Raw genomic sequence first — 7,937 nt, 5'->3', positions numbered from 1 at the left:
ATTGTTGAAGCAAAGGGGCAATCCTCCCTTTTTTTCCCCCAGGCAGCAGGTTAATCAATCTGTTAAAAAACTGTTGTAAGTTGTAACCTCTTTCTTTTATTTTTGTAGTAGCAGTCGTATTGGAAATGTTTGCATGATTGCAGGGGCAATCCTTTTTTTCCCTTCAATTTTGGGTAATAATTAAATATTTTATGTCCTGTTAGTAGCAACATGAGAAATCAAATGTGTAAAAACATTGTAATTACTTTTCAACTTTCAAGTTTCAACCATTTGCTTTGGGGGAAATGTTGTGTGCTTATTCTTTCTTGTAAATTTAGTGAATGACTTCGGCAACGTAACTTTCATGAACTTATATCTGGAATACTTTCATTCTAACAAATTTGGTTAACATTTATCTGGAGACATAAATAAGAAACAATTATCATAAAACAGACACAAAAATATAGAATCATAGAAAAGGGAGTGTCATCTTATGAAAAGGACTATACTATACAAGAGCCAAATTGAGTGTTTTTAATCCGCCTTGTTTAATTGGGATAAACTATAATGAACAAATGAACAAACTAGCTTCCCATTCATTAGAATCTCAATCAAAATGATCCTGTAATACTTAAATACCTCCAAATTTAATTTCAATGCCATTCAGAAATCCCATATCATCATCACCATCACTATCATTATCATCATCATTATCATCATCATCATCATCATCATTTTTACCTTCTTTTTCTTCTTCCTCTTCTACACTATCATCATAAAAAGCCATCATAATCAATTTCACGTTCTTAAATTTTAAGATTTTCTGAATTTCGCAAACGTAAACTTAGTCTCACCTAGGTTAGGTTCACAAAACATAAGCAGTTTTTATAACTAAACACAAAGAACACAAAACACAGAACACGACCTTACTTGAACAGTATCTGTTCTATAGGCTCGTACATCTGTATCCTTGAGTTCTAAGAAGACAGGAACCAAAGTCTGGCGGATGAACTATGACCGTGAGGTCAGAGCGTGATTAATTGTTCCAAAGCGCATGCCATCTGAACGGTGGAGGATCGTTCGCGCTACAACCTTGTGGTCGAGATGGTCTCACGGTGTTCTGACAGACTCAAATCTTTTTTTCCTGGCCATTTAATTAATGTTCGCGCTACAACCTTGTGGTCGAGATGGTCTCACGGTGTTCTGACAGACTCAAATCTTTTTTTCCTGGCCATTTAATTAATTATTTTCTCTAGGTTCATCAAAATATGGAACACCCAACCCAGATAAAAATATAAGGCAGAAAAAATTACTATTTTTCCAATAAAAATATGACTTATTTCTGATATTATTGTGTATTTCTTGTACTTCCTAATTTTAAATTTCCTCCCCCCAATTAAAACGGCGTCGTTTAGTTGCACTGCCCTTCATCGCAGGGACGTATTTGTCCTCTACAAAACGACGTCGTTCTTCTTTATTCCAATACGACGTCATTTTGTCTAACTTGGATGGGGACCAAAATGTTCTGGAGGTGACACGTCGCACTTAACCGGACACGTAAGTTAGGTTACCTCCAAGTAGGATGTCAACGTTAGTCCTGACCGGGTTAAACTGGCGTGGGGGGACGTATCTGGTGTATAATTCTAAAAGTTAAGGACAAAATCTTAGTTAGATTTTGTTGGGACAAATCTGTCCAAACGTAAATTTTTTGAGGACCTATTTGGATATTACTCTTTATTTATCATCCCAAACTTAGGCCTATATATATATATATAGAGAGAGAGAGAGAGAGAGAGAGAGAGAGAGACTTATATTTGGTTAGTAGTCAAATTAGTTTTTAAAAAATAAGATATTCTTCAAAGATTACGAATTAATCATATCTGTCAGTCAGTTACTTCATTCACAATTTTCGTCAGCAATTAATGATGTGAAATATTAACTGATAGCATACATGACACATAACATGTTCAATTAGACATTGACTAAATATATTTACGAAAATCTATCAATTTAGTCACTAGGTCATATTAGGAATAGAATTTTTGTAATTAAAAAAATGACTAAATTAATAAATTTTCATAAACATATTTGGTCAATTTTCAATTAGACATATCAAATATTATATATGTTATCAGTTAACATTTTACAACATTAATCTTTAAAGAAAATTATTAATGAAATGACTGGAGGACAAATATGATTAATTTGTAATTTTTAAAGAATCAATTTTATTAAAAAAATCTTTTAAGAATGAATTTGAAGAATATCTCATCTTTCAAGGACTAATTTGACTATTAACTCAACCTATACCTGCCCCCACCGAAACCGTAATTTCTCCGATCTAAAATATAATCTATAACCTATAAATGCAAAATATTAAAAAGATCATTAAGTTACAAATATAATTAAGACATGACATTGTAAATTTTAAACAATTTAAAAATAATTGTTCATCAAATTAAATTTATCAAATCTCATGTTCTATTTTAAGACAATTTTTAAAATAGTCTACGAGGATTACAATTTTATCATTTTAATTTCTTAAATTTAAAGTTCACTATACTATTCTTTAATATTTAACTTTGGACATCATATAAGTCTTGCAAAGACTGAATCAACAAACGAAATTTTGAATTGTTTTTTATTTGTTATGCTAAACACAAAGCTAAATAATATCATTTTATTTTGACACTTAAACAAGAGAAAAACAAAAAACAAAAAAAATTATATGATATTCAAACTATTTTATTCTTCTTTTTCTCCAAAACGACTTTATTTTTGCCTTATTTAAGATAAAGCCAAAACAAAACAATATTGCTTAGCTTTGTGTCTAGCCTAGCAAGTTAAAGTCAGCTGAATACTCTATTCATTGACTCAATATTAGAAAGTGTTCAAAAATTAATATGGTATTTGAAGTTAGATATCAAAAACTAGTATAATAAATTTTAAATTTAAATGACTAAGAAGACAAAAATCGTAAATTTCAAAAACAAAAAATTCAGTTCCACTTGAAACATTCATATTGTATATGTTTTAATTAAGTATTGAGTGAGGTAATTGCTACTCGTATATCCTTTTATATCCAAATAATTATCATCAAATATGTACCCGTATTTACCCAAGAATTCAATCAACAATTAAAAAATCTATCCTATTCAAACCAAAAACTCAGCTCAAATTGTCATACGTAAGTTTGTTTGTTAGTTCATTTATCTTAATATAGAAATTAAAGTCTACCATATATAACAAACACACAAAGCTGAAAAGACCATATTAACGTCATATCAAGAAGTAATATATTAGAATAAACTACTATTTTTATCCACGAAAATTTTAAATACAGACAAATTTATTCACAAAATGAAGAAATCGAAGTTGTACTCATAAAAGACGGATTCAGTATAATAAAACTATCTAAATTTTAAAAACTATCCAAAAGTCACAAATTATCTTTCTCAGTCAAACCTAATCTCTAACTCCCTTTATGGCTTTATCACCACTAAATTTTTCCTCTCCAACTCTCGTCCACATCTACTACAACCACCAGTACAACTGTCACTCCAACTACAACTCTCGTCACCTCTTTTTCCTTACCACCACCATCTTCTTAACAAACAACTAGATTAAGAGGTCAAAAATTGAATAGAACTATAACAACACCATAAAATCATAACCAAATATAAAGTCCTGTCACCATAATTGTCTACACTCCGTTAAAGTAAAACGACGCTTCAACAAAATGAGTATAAAAATCGAAGAGCACAGTATTAAAACATGAAGTGAGGTTCTAGATTCTTACCTATGAAATGGTGCAAACTCTTAAGTGATTAATCTGGTGCGTTGTTAAAGAAGGAAAATTTGTACGCAGAAAAATTAAAAGGAGCTAAAGAGAAGAATATTGCCATGGGTTCCAAACTTCCAATGCATGGAGCGAAGTAGAGAGAAATACTAGATTAATAATATTATTGATGTTTTAGTTTGTTGAGTTTATAAATGGTTTTTATAATGAAAAAGTATAGGTAGCCAACAATATTTTTAAACAATATGTGAACAATGTAAATTAATAGAGTTAAAAAAGTATATTAATCTTAAATTTAATTAGTAACATTAAATTAAGGTGTAGTGTATTTTTATTTAATTGGTAGTTGTTCATGTTGTTCAAGATAATCATTGTTTATCTAACGCCTACTCATAGTATATTTTAGTGTAAAGATATCAAATAGAATTATTAATTTAATTTAAAGAGAGAAAAAATTAAATTTATTATTACTCAAAAAATTTTACTATATATCAAATAATGTGTATATTAGTTTTTGTTTTATTGTGAAAATTATCTAAATTATAATACTAATAGTATATCATAGGATTATTATTATTAATGTATTAACCGTATTACAATATTTATTATTTATATATTTAAAAATTATATTTGAATAATTTATTAATTAGTATTATATCATATATTCAATAATTTATTGGAGAAGAATATTAATATAATAAATAAAAAAATAATTTGAAAAAGATATTGTTTAAAGAAAAAAGACAAATAAACTTTTAACCAATTTAATTTAGAGACAATTAAATTTTGTCCACTTTTTAATTTTGACACGTGTTTTTTGTTCAGAGTCGATGAAAAATTATCCATAAGGATCGCATTGTGTCACAAAATAGAGGACAAAAATTAAAGTGTATCATTTTTATAAGAGTCCCGTTGTCATTTTGAAAAAATAAAGAAGGAGCGGGATGATAGTTCATATAGTCAAACGAGATGACATTTTCGTGGTCACAAGTTAAACAAAATTTTTTTGTCAGTAACAGGCCAAAGTCTAAACAGGGCCCAACAATGTTACTCTTCTTTCTTCTTTTTTCTTCTTTTCTTCTTCACATCGTTATAATCCTGTCCTTCTTCTTCATTCTCTCAACTGCAGAACTTGAACCAGTGTTTCTCTCTACTTCGCTTCATGCATTGGATGCCATGGCAATATTTTTTTCAGTAGATCTTTATTTTTCTACGTCCAAGTTTTTTTTCTTTAACAACGCACTTCATCAACCACTTAAGAGTTTATCGCATTGTGCTCTTCGATTCTTTATACTTATTTAGCTAAAGCATCATTTTATTTTAATGGAGTGTAAATAATTGTGTTTGGACTAGAAAAGTTCCTTACTTTATTGCTTTTGCGATAAACGGCAATTACGCCATTCAAACGACACAAAAAAGAAACACGCCAAGGAAAGAGGGTAGGAACCCATTTTTGATTAAACACCCCTTACAAAGTTACATACCCGATTAAATGCTCTTTATAACTTATGGAGCATTGAAATTCCACAAAAAAAGAGTAGTATTTTATTTTATTTTATTTTTTTGGTTGTTCACAATATTTCTAAACTCGACGGATCAAGGATTAATCTATCGCAAATCTGAGCTCTATTTAAGGGTTTATCGCTGGTCAATGAGTTGCTGCATGCACAAAGCGAAATTCGAATCCCCAACACTAGTTTAAGCGAACGACTAACCCAAGTTGATTTTTATTATTATTATTTTCATTTATTTTTGTGTTGGGCTAGTATACTAAAATCAAATGAATTTGGCCTAAGGCTTTTTCACATTTTTGTCCGATAAAAAATTTGGGGCATTCTTAAATTAAATTACATTACTTTATTTTGAAGTGATATTAAATTACATAAAATTATAAAATAAATAAAAAAGTAAAAAAATGAAAAGACAAGAATATTCTTTTAGAATTAATATTAAAAAAATAAATTATCTTTTAAAAGTAACTAAAATTTTAATTTAATTTCAAAAAGAGTAAAACAAGTTTGTAATAATTTTAAAAAGACAAAAATACTCTTTTAAAATTAGAATTATTCAATTATTTTAAAAATAAAAAATTTATATTAAATTTAAAAAGATGAAAGCACTCTTTTTGAAGAGTAACATTAAAATTTAAAAGTCTAAAATATCTATTTAGTATTAATTCTCTTTAAATACTTTAAAAATTAAAAATTTGTTCTGGATATTAAAAAAATAAAAATATACTATTTAAGATTAATTTTGAAAAGACAAAAATATATTTCTAAGATTATTGTTGTTTAATTAAATTATAATGTTAAAATTCAAATTTAATTTTGAAAAGATTATGATACACTTTTAAATAGTTTTAAAATAACAAAAATACTAGTTATCGAAGGGAATTTTTTTAAATAAATAATTTAATTATTTTAATTACTGAAATATATAATTTGTAGAGTATTTACTAATTTAAAATAAAAATAAACGAGAATAATAAAAATATAAAAATAATAAAAATTTAATTGTTGGAAATAATAAATATATTAACAATTTAAATTGGACCAAATTTTTAGGGCAATTTACTGTTATAAATAAATTGTCCATCAATATTATCAGAATACACATTTTGCAAAGTGGATACCGAAATGCATTTTTTCCATAAACTATATAAACCGCGACAAAGGTATCACGGTTTATAAAACGCACGTAATCGCTACAGGGAATTAAAAGAGTTATGGTGAATAATAGATTAACTTACTAGTCTTATTTTTTAATGGTTGATCAATATAAATAGAATTAATTATTTTAAGATTGTAATTTATTTCATATTAGATATTATATAAAAATAATTTGTTAGACAGAAAATTTAGCCCATGAAATGAGCCAATAGTTAGAAAAGGCATAGCCTAAAAAAAATAAAACTAAATAAATAAACACATCACAGGCTCCAAAAAATTAATCTTTTGATAAAATTAAAACAAAATAATAAAAAAGATAGCTATATATATATATATATATATATATAGGGAGCATGATGGGAGAATTAAGTAATGTAACTAATGCCAGGGGCATAGTGATGTATGATGATACAGAGCAAGAAAACGGAAATACAGAAGTGAAAAGGGTCGCGATTCATGCATGTTGACAATTCACATATAAACCACGACACCTACCGCGGTTTATGTGATGATTTTCTTCCAACGTACTCTGCGACATTCTATAGCGAATTACGTTCATTTGTAAACCGCGATACTCCTGTTGTCGCAGTTTATATAGTTTATGGAAAAAATGCATTTTGATATCCACTTTTCAAAATGTGTATTCTAATAATTTTGCGGGTCAGTTTATTTAATTCAGTAAATTGTCCAAATTCTTAAAATGGAATGTTTCAAATAATAAAAAAGATGAACGGTTTTAAATAATAAAAAAAATAAACGGTTTTAATTCATTAATAAATAAATATATCACATAATTTAAAATTACCCATTTAAAATTAGCACATTAATTTCTTAAAATCTAACTCATTTAAATTAGTATCTATCAACTTATTATTTTCAAATTCATCGACAGTATTTATTTTTAATAACCAACTCTTATTTGTTGGCTTAGTGATTGAGGGTGGGATGATTTGCAAATGGCACAGACCCTTTTATACTTTTTTTTATATTTTTTTATTTTATTTTAGTAAAAAAATTAACACTAATAAAACACTGAAATTAAAAAAAATGTTGCTTAATAAATAAGTAAAGATGAGAGATTAATATTTTATAATTATTTTATAATTTTATCTAAAAGTATAATTTTAAATTAGTGTTAATTTTTTAAATACTAACTTTTTTTAAAAGGTAAAATTTTTTAGCATTAATTGTTTAATGATGTTATCAATATACAATAAAAGCTTCATTAAATTTTTCCTTGAATATTGTGCGAATGTATATTATAATATTAACAATTTTGAAAAAATTTCAACAAATAATATAGGAATATTGTAACCATATTGTTTGAAGTTTTAAAATTTCTTTACATTATTAATATTATAATATGTATTGGCACGGTATTTTAAAAGGCATTAATATAATGGAATTTTTAATGCATATTGATAAAATCATTAAGTAATTAATGTATTATTCTTGTAAAACTACAAAAAATATTTATATTTAAATTATAA

At 26.7% G+C, this 7,937-nt stretch overlaps 1 protein-coding gene and 1 pseudogene across 1 annotated transcript in view; both read left to right on the top strand.

Annotated features, from left to right (window-relative positions):
- Positions 1-266, top strand: part of LOC107475421 (F-box/LRR-repeat protein 3) — a gene marked incomplete in the record, with an annotated part of 3,965 nt that extends 3,699 nt beyond the window's left edge. The window contains 1 exon segment of the mRNA XM_016095050.3: positions 1-266.
- Positions 267-899: 633 nt separating this feature from the next.
- LOC127745392 (uncharacterized) lies at positions 900-1,109 on the top strand (annotated as a pseudogene).
- Positions 1,110-7,937: the final 6,828 nt, after the last annotated feature.

Source organism: Arachis duranensis, chromosome 2 (assembly GCF_000817695.3).
Source record: "Arachis duranensis cultivar V14167 chromosome 2, aradu.V14167.gnm2.J7QH, whole genome shotgun sequence".
Lineage (NCBI taxonomy): Eukaryota > Viridiplantae > Streptophyta > Magnoliopsida > Fabales > Fabaceae > Arachis > Arachis duranensis.
Note: the sequence above shows the minus strand (reverse complement) of the source record. Positions and strands in the feature narration are given on the sequence as shown.